Source organism: Geospiza fortis, unplaced genomic scaffold, assembly GCF_000277835.1.
Source record: "Geospiza fortis unplaced genomic scaffold, GeoFor_1.0 scaffold231, whole genome shotgun sequence".
Taxonomy (NCBI): domain Eukaryota; kingdom Metazoa; phylum Chordata; class Aves; order Passeriformes; family Thraupidae; genus Geospiza; species Geospiza fortis.
In genome coordinates, this window is record NW_005054351.1 from 2,086,934 (window position 1) to 2,095,434 (window position 8,501).

Below are 8,501 nucleotides of genomic sequence, written 5' to 3' on the forward strand. Positions count from 1 at the left end.
AGAAAATTTAAGCAATGGAAAGTGTTATATCTAACAGTAGAAAACCTCAGGTGAATACATCCTTCCCCTAAAAAAATCTTTAGAAAAGAACACTCAATTTGTGATTTATTCCCCACTGTTCTGAAAAAATGCTGCTCATTCTCTTACTTGCTGCAGTTACTTTGAGAGCAAATAAAGCACTCAGCCAAGGTTTTGCATTCAGTGTGACTAGAAGGCTCACAGTGCTCATCTACTGCACCACAAACTGCTCCAGGCTTGACAAAGCATTGCCAGGAATGTTCTTATTCCCATTTTTTCTGTGAGTTTTGGAGCTGGTTGTGTTTTTAGCCCCATCCCCAGGTACCAGGTGTTATCTGTAATCCTGGCAAGCATTGTGTCTCTGTCTCACTGGTGTCTAAGCTGATTTGAAGTACTGTGTGTTAGCAGTTCTCCGTTGCACAGTGGTAATACAGGCAGAGATCAGAAAAAAATTATTGTACTGTGTTGGTTATTGGCTGGGAGGAGAAAAGCCAGGACTACTTCTGTTGCTTGTCTGTCTTATTTTGGATTGCTTTCAAGTAGATTTAGTAGTTTTTATAGGGACCAGAAAATAAATTTTCTTATAAAAAGTAAGTTCTTTGAGTACCTTAAAGTATTTAACATAGTTTATGTGTAGAAAGGAAATAAAAACAAAGTAACAGGATGCCTTTTGACTATTTCTGACATTGTTTTTCTCAGCAGTGTCATCTTTCTGTTTCACTGGCTTGGATTTATTTAGGTGATCATGTCAATGATATGTATATGTATTATTTATTTTTGCTTTTCATCTTCTTTCCTGATCTCTGCATGAAGTTGCATTGCCTGGAAAGTCTGGTGCCTGGGCCAATTCTGTTTAAAATAAGAAGCAAAATAATACTAGGCAATGGAGTTTCACCAGAGAGGAGCTTGGCCTGCTGTCCTGATATTGCTAAAAATGAGCTGCTAATAAAATCACTCTGTAACTGCTTATTCTCACATCTGGGGTGAGAAGAGGATGCTCTAAATGCAGAAACCTTCATGAACTTCAGGGGAGAAGTTCTGTCCTTTTGGGAAATCATAGGGGTGTATATTATCAGTGAGGAGACCTGACCTTCCTGGTGTGAGTTTATACAGCAGCTCCACCCGTGAGTTTACACAGCATTTAGAATGCCCTCCCATGGCTTTACAAAAAGGTCATGTTATTTTCATGGTACAATAATTCAGGGACCCAAAGACAGCAGCTATGCAAGGAATTTCACAGCTTTGCTCTGCTGTGTCACATCCAAGTCTAACTATCATCCTGAAACTCCAGTTAAGACACCAGGATATCACTAAAAAAAAGACTTTTCTTTAGAATGAAAGTTTAAATTATGATTTTGCATCAAATTAGGTTGCTTCTTCAATACAGCAATGAAATGGGAATTGTTTTTTGTTTTGCTGAGTCATTAGCCTAGTATAAAACTTAAAGTAGGATGTACATAGATAAAGATTGAAAATGTAACATGCATTTATTAACTTGAAATCTGTAGTCTTAGAAAGTTTATCTTACATCATTGGTTCAGCACCATTTTCATACATGTGAAGTATGAAAAAAATATAGTCTAGTCTGTTTCATGGAAATTCTATGTAAGTTTAAGAGGGAGAATTTTGGTTACAGTTGAGCGAAGACTGTATTTATTTCATAACTTCCAGACTGATTTAATTTGATTTCACTCAGATTTTAGAAATTATTTCTAAAGAATTAGGTTTAAAAATTGTATTACAAATTATATCTCAGTGGCAAAATATCCCTAAACATTTATCATTTAAAGGCATCTATAAAATTGGAAGTTTTCAGATTTTTTTAAAGTTTAATGGTATTTATAACATAAATTTATAATTTATAACAAAATTTATAATTTATAACATAAATTTGTATTTGAATTTTATACCAAATTTGTATGTATGAATTGTACTTTATAAATAATGAAACTTGTTTTGATAAAGAATTGTTTTTTCATATGTCCCAGAGTTTCCTTCACAAATTATCACAGGATATAATGACATATTTTAAATGCAATTTAAAATGCCTGTAGTGCATTTCAAATTTTTTCAACTTGAAATGATTATTTACTTATGTTAAAATGTGGTGCAGAGTAAAAAAATAAGCCAAAATACTTTAGCCTTTTATAATGAAGATAAAATAATTATAATTGATTGTAATGCAACTGGACAATTTTTTTTTGGTCCCACTCTTCCATTTTTGCTTTCTGATGTAGCAAGGATGCTGATTCTCAAAGGAACAGCTGTCCTTGATTACCTCAAGCTGTGCTTCTGAACTTTTAAAGTCTCCTAAAAAGGTGGTTTACCATTCCAAAAAAACCCCATCTACCCCATCTTTTCTCCCATATGACCTCCAAAAAGAGAGGTCATATTTCTGAATTTCTCAGTGTAACCTGGTTTAATTATTCTTAAGAATGACATTTTTTACATTTTGGAAGGTTGGGGTTTTTGTCACGTGTTTCCAAATCTGTAAGGTAGGAGTTTTCGCTTGCAGGGCAATGATTTATCAGGTAAAAGCCATTTTCTCAAAGGGGTTTCATTCTCCAGAGCCATGCCAATGCCTGTGCCTGTGCCTGTGCCTGTGCCTGTGCCTGTAAAGAGCAGATTTATCTTCTGAGTTCTGTTACCAGTACAACTCTTCACTGCCATAGGTTCAACTGGCACATCCAGGCTTGTCTCTGTTGGGTAATGTCACAGCTTCATTTAAGATCCTGAAAGCTTGACTCTGATAATATTCAGATCCTGTATAAAACAAATATCTCTGTGTCAACAAACATAAACTGCGTTTAAGTTTCTAGCATTTTGTAATGTTATCTCTTTCTGGATGAAGTGAATTCTCTCCATGGCTTTAGTGGACATCATCTAGTCCAGTTTGTATATGGCTGAGGTCACAGATCTTGCCCTGTGGAATTTAACTGCATTGTGGCTACTGTTTGTGGTAGCAAAGGTAGCAAATGCAAAGCAGATAGAGTAATTACAGCAAAATTTACTTGTGATAAAATAATACAGAGTCATTACATTTTCCTTTCTCTTCTTTCTTTTTTTTCCTCAAAGAATCAGTAGTTTCAAGCTGTTTCAAGCCCTGCAACCCCCAGTACCAGGAACCAGCTGCTGACAATGTTTGCATTCACACAGATCACCTCATTGTATAAGGTAAACCTTAATTTCTCTTTTTTACACATTTCCTCTGTATTAATTCCCTACTCTGGAAAGCAGAAAGTCTCCAGAGACCCAGGAATGTGGTTTCCTAAGTCAGTCCTTGAAAATGCAATCCTGGGGGGTAAGGCAGATGTTGAGTAAAGCTTTAGGTTTGTGGTTTGTTTGTTTGTTTGCTTTTTCTTCTATTTCTTTCCTTTTTTTCCTGATGGCATGTAATAACTGTAAAGTTGCATGGCTTTATTTGATCAGTGTCAGAAGATGTTTTGGTTCGCAAATGTATCTGAGATACAAAGAGAATGAAAGCAAAATATCAGCCAGTATATTTTTATTAGGTACAGTGTCAGGGAATAAGCCAGTTATTAATGGTATTTTTTCTGTTCGTGGAATTAAATCCTATTTTAATCTAAGAGTGGAGAAGGAAAATTAATACTGTTTGTTCTGAAATATGGCACTGTTCTCTGCACAGCTGAGAACAGACTGGAAGTTTTCTCTTTCTGAAAAAATAGTTTGCTTACTACATACTATCAATATGAATTCAATTTGCAGAGTATCTGTAGTCCCAGAACAGTACAATCTCAGAAATAATAGCTTTCTGCTTTCTCCTTGCCAATCTCCACCCTGGCTCGTGCCAGTGCATCACAATGTGTGGTGCAAAGCCGCCTCCTCGCTGTACCGGCACGGAACGCTTCACCTATAAATCATGAAGGAACAGTCTGTACTGTCTTATCTCCTCTTTGACCTGGGTACTGCTCTGACCACAGGATACTGTAATTTACTGTCTTTCACACAAGTGCAGAGGAGGTTGTGTGATGCCTCCAGGCTGAACAAACCCAGACATGTTCAGGTGGGTCCACATCATGGATTGACCTTCCGCATTACTTGCCAGTTCCTGTGGATGGGGATGATTATGGGAGAGAGCCAGACACCAAGTAAGCTTCTGCAGCATCACATCCTGTTCCTTAAGTCAGAGAATGTCAGGGTTTTTCCCTCTTTGTTTTAATAACCAGCATGAGGGTGGGGTGGGGGATGTGACCAGCATTCTGGAAAATCTCCCTCAATTGCAAGGTATGGTACAGGCCTTTGGGTTCCTGGCAGAGGTTAGAGAAGGGACATCCCTTGCCATGTGGTTCTTCACTCACAGAAAAACATGAATGCCCCAAATACCTGTCATCTCCCTCTGCTTATGGACCATTTCCCATTTCCTCTTCTCCTGCAAGTCCTGTTAAAGGTTTTTTTTTTTTTGTGCTGAGCTTAGACTAGCTAAACCTTTCCTAACTAGCTGCTTTTTTCTTTTTCTAGATCTTTGCCTTCCTCTGTGATTTAGTTTCTTATTTACCCTTTTATCTTCTTTTGCATTGGACCCTGTGCTTACCTGCCATTTGTACTAGTTTTTATTTAATTCCTTCCTTCCAAAACTGCAGCTTTTATACATTCTTCACAAATTATTATTTTCCTCTCCTTTTCAATCCAAGCCTTTTCTCCTCCAGATGCATTTAATTCAGAAACTCTTCTGTGGAATGCCACAAATACATCTTTGCCCCTCTGTGTTTGGTTTTTCTGACATGCTGAACTTTGGTGCCCATATTCTTCTTCATTACCCTGATGTAAACCTGGAAAGACTCTATTGTTTCTTATCCATAAGTATGTGACTGGAAGATCAGTAGATTAAAGCAGAAAATATTGGAATTCTGTAGATAAATTAGAAGTGCTAGTGTTGCTCTGCATCTACCATGGCTTTTGTTAGATTTGAGAGGTTGATTACCTCAAAGATAAACGATTTTCTTCTGCAAGGTGATATTGCTTCTATGCAACATATGATGATTAAACATCTGTTTCCCTCTCTTGATGGTCTTGTGAAGCTTGACCTGAACCTATAGGTTTAAAACATAATTCAGTCATATTCAGTGCTATAGATTAAACAAATTAGTATTGAATAGTTAATAGAGTTGTCCAAATCCAGCCCTGGTGTAACACCTGTTTTATGCCAAACTGAACTATGTCCCATATCAATAATAATGAACCTTTACAGATGCATTTCTAGTGGAGTACTGTACTGAATTTATTCCTTGTTTTGTTTCTCTAGCAGTATAAGAAAAGTAAATGTGTTTCAAAATTAAATCACTTGGCTGGCTCACACATTGTCAGGCTGAATGCTAATTATTCAGCCTAATTAAGTAAGTCCAAAATAAAAAAAAAGGTTATAAACTATAAATTGAACCCTGGTATAGACACTTTTTGTAAAGCTTTCACCTTGACACCTTCATGCTCCTGACTTTATTAACAGCTGAGATCACTTCAGCCCTGGACTACCAATGTTTTGGTCATCAGGGTTTGGCACAGATAGCTGTCCCTTGTGCTGAGCAGCTAGATCCCTGCATGGAGCAGTCTGTAGGGAGTACTTCCACATGCCCTATGTGCCACAGGTGATTTTTCAGTCCCAGTGTGAATGCACCTTTCCTTTTAAAAGCCCTTCCAGAATTATGCTGCTGAGACAATTTGAAGCCTTCACCTTATTAGTAGCCTGAGTTAGTCAGGCTTGTTTTATATCCTTTTGTTCTTGGGCCAGTATAGCCTTGTAGGTCCATTAGATGCATAATTGCTCATGTTTGCTCTCTCGTACCTCTGCCCAGTCTTCCTTTTGCTGTTTTGTCTGCCAAGTCCTTCTAGCATCTTTTCCTAATGGTCCTACCAGTCCTTTGCTGCACCTTCTTCAGTTTTAGTTTACCTTTGCTGTGGAATCTTTTATTGCCATAAGAGAGACAAAGTGAAAAGCAATATTTTGCTTTTTTGCAATATTTGCTTTTTTGCAATATTGCTGCCAACACCTATGTGTGTGTGTAGCCTTATGTAGGCAAGCAGTGTCCAGTTCTCCAGTCATTGTCCTTGTCTTCCTAGCAAAGTTAAGAATGGTTTGTCAGCAGCCCTTAGCCACCTGAGCTCTATTTCTGCTGGTTACTTCTAGGTGTTAGCTCTCCAGTTGCTTAGATTGAGAACAAGGGTGTTGTACAGAGGAGCCCAGGATGTCTGTGAGTGAGCTGAGCACTCATTCTTGCTCAGCTCATCCAGAACACATGGTCAGATAAGTGCTTTGGTATTGCTGGGATTCTCCCTCAAATGAAGGCTAGAGCTTAACCCATATGAATATTTAAAGATAAAAATACCTGCTAGGTGGATCTGTATTTTTGAGCACCCCAACTGCCAGAGTCAGGCACCCTCTGTGCAACTGTTCTCCAAGCTCCTTGCCATGATTTCAGTGTTGTGGAGGGCTCCTCCCTTTTCCCCCCCAGGTCCAGGCAAGGATGATGATGGGGCACTTTGTCTGGGACAGGAGAAGTCCCTCCAGTCCTTCCACTGCTGGTGCCAGGATCCAAGGACAGGCAATGAATGGGCTGGCAATGACAGGGTAGGTTTTTAGAAGACTGTAGTTGGAGAGGTTCATTAAACACCAAGGTCATAGATGGGAACTGTGAAACATTCAGATTGCTGAGTGCCAGAAGTCTTGTAGTCCATCTCTAATGGCTTTTAAAGTGTTAGGGTTGAAAAACAACCTGAGTAGGGCAAAGTGATGAGTTTTTACAGATGCATCATATCTCTGAGGACTGCAGTCACAGTAAGTCAGAAGGCAACAAGCAAAAATATAATGGTGAGTACTAAGAAGAATGTGTTGGAATCTTTTTTCAGAAGTGCTATAAAATCTATTTCACGCAGCACAAGCATTAATTCAAAGCATTTGTTCACAAGGCACTACCTTACCCGATCTGCTTTCCTTGGCTGATATATGTACTGCAGCTGCAGATTTATTTCTTCAGATACATAGTTTTGTATTTTGGTAATAAATTCTTTTCAATAGAGTGACTCCCCAGGACTGAGAGCTTATGAACTGATTGATTTAACCGCCTGTTTGAGACTGTGCTTTCACTGTCTGGCAAAACACATGACATAAATTTGACTCTGGAGCCAAATAAATTGGAGAATTGTACTAAATTGTGCTAAAGAGGGAAGATGAATCGTGAAAGAAGCCACTTCAACAAATAATGCATACTCAGAGTGTCAAATGTAAAATAAATAAAATCCTTATGAAAACAGAAAACTTGTTACCAGCAGAAGAGTCTGAGGTCTGAAAATTACTACACACGTACTCTCATGGGGATACATATTCTGCTCCCTTGGCAGAAATATTAGATGTGCTTAATCATATTTGTGATATTAATTAGAAAAATGGTGATACAGAGAGAGCAACAACATTTCTTTATTTTCTTGCTATAAATGGCAAAGTTCCCTGAACTTCAATGAGACAAGAACTGTACCAAATACCTCAACAATAGCTAATCCATAAAATAATAAAAAGCCCAGGCAAAGATTTGATTTAGTTTTTTGTCACTCCAGGCTTATTCCAGAAAAGTAACTTTATTTTCCCCTGCTTTAAGGTGAAGTAATGCATTGTTGGAGAAAAAACCAAACCAGAATGTGTAGCATAGCTCATCATTACAGCAGAAATAAAAGCAAAACCCAGGGGCATATGATTTTCAACACCTTTGATTCTTAAAAAATTAGAGGGAGGGTAATGCAAAATTGCTTTTCTTTCTTAATTTTTAGTAATTGTCTTCAGCATTCTTGGGGTCCCTAGGAGGTTGCATGTGTGAAGGATTATATCACTTTCTGGGTCTGTTGTTCAGAAACATTTCACTGACACTAAATGTGACCTAACAAGTCATCGGTCTTTGAAACTAGTGGCTTAGTCAAACGTGAGATGAAAGACAGTACAAACTGGAAACAAAAATATATGTAAGCCTGTGCAAATTCAGCTTTTTCTTCTCTTGAAATGTTGACTGAAAATAAATTTAAGGTATTGTATTTCATAAATGTGTTTTAAAAAGCCTGTCTTTCAGTCTGTTTTTTACTTGTTTTTCTCAGTACTAATACAGCACCAGAAATATTTTACAGCTTTTCTCTTTGATGCATTCTCATCACATGTGTTGAGTAATGCCTTGCATCTGTTATAAGGAAACAAACTACCATAATCTTTAATGCCTAGGCTAAAAGGCCCTAAGGATAACATAAAAGCAGGTTTTTATGCCATGAATGTGGGAAACAGAGAGTAGGACCTCAATTGTTCCAGAGAGAGTGTTTCCATCACACGAGGGGAGCTCGTCCCTTTAGTTTGTGGACGTGCTAGGACATAATTGCATTTTATAGCACAAATGCCTGCTGCTTCTCCACTGGTAAGCAGCGCTCCCTGGTAGCTGCTCACAGCACTTGGCCTTCCAGGAAAAGAAGTCTAGAGGGGACCCAACAGGACTGGT